We start from the raw sequence: 4,956 nt of genomic DNA, 5'->3' as shown, positions 1-4,956 counted from the left end.
AAATGGAAAGTCTAAAGGTACCAAGAAAGTCAGGCTTTGGGCAGCTGTAGCCCCACAACCTGCTTTTAGGTATCTGAAACCAGGGAAAGAGGAAGCAAAGCACTTGGACTGCTCTGATGCCAAACAACTTTGCAGGACCCTGTCAGGGGAGGTTCTTACACTTTCATAATGAAGCTCTTACAACACTGTTACTTGGAAGAGCGTCTTCCTCGGCTCATCCTAAGACACCGTGCCGCTGCTGCTATTAAAGGTTCTACAGTTTCCACCTGAGCAACTTGGAAAGAACACAGTCGACTTTTCAGAGGGGGATACTTCCTGCTCAAAGGCATGTTTATCCAGTCCAGATCTCACATGCTTGCCTCTCTCCTGAAACGTGTGTGTGTGTGTGTGTGTGTGTGTGTGCACGCGCGTGCCTTTCGAGGGAAGGGTCTTATCTGAGGTGTGAGCAACTCAGGAGTTGGAAGTTAGAGAAGGTCACCCAGAACGTCAGCCGAGTCCCTGCCTCAGCTCTCTGACCTGATCCTGAGAATTTGAAGACTGACATTCGAGGGTAGAGGAAGGATGAGTTTGAACAGGAGGGTTTTATTATAGTCAGAAAGCATAAAGAAGAAAGCTCAAGCACCTACTGAGAAAGCAGACCTCTGAAAGCCAGTCTTGCTGTGGAGGGGCCCCAAGAGACGAGGGAAAAAACCAACATTGTTTGTCTAAGGGCTTTTTATAGGACTTATGGCAGAAACTTGATAAAGACTGGGCAATTTCTTTTGATACTGCTTAGTTCTTTGAGCGTCTCACTGGTTGAGAGGATGGAAGGGCCACATGATCTATGCATGTCCCTCAGGCCCAGTCACAGAGAAGATAAGGAACTCTTCACATTCAAACATGTTAAAGAGCCTTCCTTCCCATCTTGGACTTATCTTTATTGCCTGTTGATCCTGACTATCTGCTGGCCATTATCCTAGACTGCCATTGCTAGTCATGTGTATGTTAACCTTGCCGCGCCCAACTTAACCCATGGTGGGGGTCTATCAATTGTTAATTACCCTATACCTTTTGATTTGGTATTTATGTTACAAGTCTGTAGTTTTGCCATGGAACTAACTCCTTCCACAGACGCCAATGCATAGCTACTGTTGTTATTGGTTATCTCTTAGGCGCCTCGTCTATGGTCTGATCTAAGGAATTCTCTTTCCTGAAATAGGGGCAGGCTTTTCAGAAGTGAAGGTTAGCTGGTTACAGTTGGATTATTTAGAAGCATGTTCATACAGAAAGCAACAATGCCTTGTGTGTGCTCCTTAGGGGGTGGGAACCAGTCAGCCTGCCAACACTGGCTCAGGGCCTTGCTATTTCTCTTATCTGGTCAGTTTGGTTATCTCATACTCAGCATTCCCAACCTCACCACGTTAACCCTAACATGCTTCCAAACCCAACCTTTGTTTTGTTTTGTTTGTTTGTTTGTTTGTTTTATCTTATCCTGAGTCCTAAGTTATATATCCAGTCCTTGCTCTCCTCCCTCCTCTCCTTGCTGTTTTTGAGGCAGGGCTCCAGATACCTCAGGCTAGCCTCAAACTTGCTTGTAGCCTAGGATAGCCTTGAAATTCAGAGTCCTGTGTTTCTGTATCTTACACACTGGGACTGCAGCATTGGTCAGTGTCTACCAACTGGTGCACATCAACTACTTCCTTCCTTCCTATTTTTTTTTGGGGGGGGGATGCACGTGACCTTCAAAGGACAACTTGTAGGAGTCACTTTTCTCCATCATTCATGAAGGTTCTGTGGATCAAACTCAGGTCATCACACCTGGCAACAAGTACCTTGACCTGCTGAGCCATTGCAGTCTGACCCCTGTCCTTTCTTCCTTTCTTTCATCAATAACCTCTCTCTCTCTCTCTCTCTCTCTCTCTCTCTCTCTCTCTCTCTCTCTCTCTCTCTCTCTCTCTNTNTGTGTGTGTGTGTGTGTGTGAGAGAGAGAGAGAGAGAGAGAGAGAGAGCAACTGCAAGCTCAGGAGAGGGAATGTGAGATTGGGAGACAATATAAAATCCTGTCTAATTTATACTTCTGCTTTTCGGCAGCACCACACCTAAAACCACCTAGACAGAAAAATATGCCAGGGTTGACAACCTTTTCGTTGGAAGTTTGCTAATGTCAATATTTCAGGAGGCCAGTGTGCCAAGTGGTTTGAGGAAGTAGATTTGCACCACGTGGGATATAGGAGCTACTGGCCCAGATTTAAAGCAGTGCAGCTGCCGTGAACACACCTGGTCCTGTCGGAATGCAGCTGACATTGGGCCTGGCACCCTGTCAGGCTATGATGTAGGTTAAGATTGATATATTTGGACAGACTATGACTTCCTTAGAACTGCAAGCCTCTAATATAGGCCAATTGTTCATGCCACCTTCTGCCAATTTTGCCATGCAAAACCTGTAGAGATTGAGCAAGTTTTGTTATGCATTTTCTCTTTCACAATCTTTCTACAGAACAGAAATAGGTGTGCACAGCCCTGATTTATAGTTTGGGCTGGCCCAGAACTCTATTATAGAATCTGTTTGCATTGAACTTGCAGCCATCCTTCTCCTGAGACAAGGCAGGGGCCCTACTCAGCTGTGTTTTTATCTCTTTATTGCTGGGGTCTTATGTTTGATGTCTCATTTGTAGCCATAGCCCTGTTCCTTTCACATTTCCACATGTTGCTTGGCAAATGATTAATATTCAACTTTCTGGTGAAAAAGAAAAAGACCCGCTAAGTGGTGATTCCAACTTCCACGGTGGAATACTCTGACCATAGCTAATTTCAAGATGTTAATATGAAATCACTGAATGTGGAGCCAGAAAAGAAATGCACAGGTGGATTGGAAAGTTTGGAGGTGCCGAATGCAGCATCCCATTGCACCCAAATTATCCCACTCCCTGCAATAGCATTCTTCACTCCTATTTTCTTTCCAATCTCAGTGTCTCCAGCATTCCAGACTTGGTGTTCACCCCTCCAATCTCTATGCTCTTATGTTTCCATTTTGCTCCATGGAATGCTGCAACCCCCCCTCCCGCATTGTTTAGCAAGTACTTGCTGAGTGGGGTCCGTGTTTCCCACATCAGCTGAAATAGAGCAAATTACCTATGCTCAGAGCCTCTTAAAAAAAAGGAAGCCAGATAGTAAGTGTACTAGGTGCTGTTCCTGGGACAAGCCCAAACGACACGCACCTGTGAGCGGACAGCCTGTCCCTGAAGGTGTCACACTGTAATCAAACCAGGCAGATTGAAGACATTATTTCTTTGATATGATTCACTTCCCATGGAAGATTTGTATTACCCAGGGTGCAGTCTTGAGAAATGGAGTCAGTTGGCTTACCGCATCATTTTGACGTTGCCTTTTTTTTTTTTTTTTTGCAGTTTCATTGATGTTTATTTGTTTTGAATCAGCATTTCACTTTCTTGCCTAGGCTGGCCGGGAACTCAACGTGCAGCCCAGTCTGACCTCAAACTTTTATGTCTTCAGCCTCAACCTCCCGTGTACTATGAATACGAGCAGGCAACACCACACCTGGCTGAAATGATTTTTATTTTCCAGACTAGCAACACATCAGTAAGAGTTGTGATATACTCTCCCTCTATGGACATGGTCCCTAAACAATAGAGTCAGTACAAGACTCTAGATTTAGCATACATTCTCATTGTCCCTTCATCTGCTAGCCACCATTGGCTGCCCAGGGCATGGGCCCTTGATCTGAAGTGGGCAGATCAGTCCTTTCCCATTGTGTTCAAATGGTACAGTGTGAAATTAGCAGAGGAAAAAACAATTCCTTGTTATTTAAAAGAATATAACATGGGGCAACAGAAATAAGAAGAGTGAGTCCTGATCGAATTAAACTTCTAGTCCAATTCCTGAGGGCCCTGGTTTCTTGTGTTCTTCTTCAATCTGGTAAGTCACCCATGTATGCTTCCCAACTCCATGAGCCAAGAAATCCCATCTATTCTTTTCTGGTTCCAGTTAGAGTTCTACCATACAACCAAATGGTTCCTGACAAACAAAATGACCCAGCATGAGACTCCTGAAAGGCAAGGCTAGGTTGTGACTGCCAGGCAGTGAACAATGCACCTAGAGATAGATACTTGCTCCACAGCATCCTGAGTTTACCTTCAGAACTTCCAGACTGTGGCAGGCACATGGGCCTTACTGCTGTGAACCAGAGGATATCTCTGTTCTGGGAATTACAAGTTACTTGTAACAAATACACCCAAATGATATGGTTGAAAACCACTCCACGGCGTGGTAAGAAAAGATTGTACATAGGAGAGACGAGTAGATTTTTTTTTACTAAATAATTGTCTTTCTGTATGTATAGGTTTATCTCACCTCTCTCCTGTAAAGGAACAGGAGCCTTTCTTCATTGGATAAGAACACTGAGATTTTATAGAATTGCAAACAAATGGGGTTATAATTTAGTGACAGAATACCTCCTTAGTAAATGCGGTGTCAGACTCCATAAACCAAACAGCAACAAGAACGAGGGAAGGTTGGTGAGGGTAGTGCTTGTCTGCAATGCCAGCACTTGTATGGCTGAGAGTTTCAATCTAGCCTGCATTATAACCTAGGCATAGACCTATCCAAGGAGGCAAAAGACCTTTCTAAAGATGACTAAGCACGCTGAAAGGGGGCTAGTGAGATGGCTTCTAGCTTAGGAGTGAGTACTGTTCTTTGCGAGGACCAGAATTCAGCTCCCAGCACCGACACCAGGTGACTCCCAGAAGCCTGGAGCTCCAGCTCCAAGGGTGGCAATGCCACCTTCTGGCCTTCAAAGTACAGATGCACAAAATAAAAATTAAAAAAATAAACCGAAGTATTGGAGAAAGGAGACGCCGGATGCAGTCAAAAGTGCGAATTATTTCATTTATGCCTAGCCCACAATACTGTGCTTTCGGTACAGAGTTTATTAACACACACACACACACACACACACAC

Source organism: Mus caroli, chromosome 13 (genome assembly GCF_900094665.2).
Source record: "Mus caroli chromosome 13, CAROLI_EIJ_v1.1, whole genome shotgun sequence".
NCBI classification, from domain to species: Eukaryota; Metazoa; Chordata; class Mammalia; order Rodentia; family Muridae; genus Mus; species Mus caroli.
The sequence above is the reverse complement of the archived record's forward strand: the minus strand, read 5'-3'. Positions refer to the sequence as shown.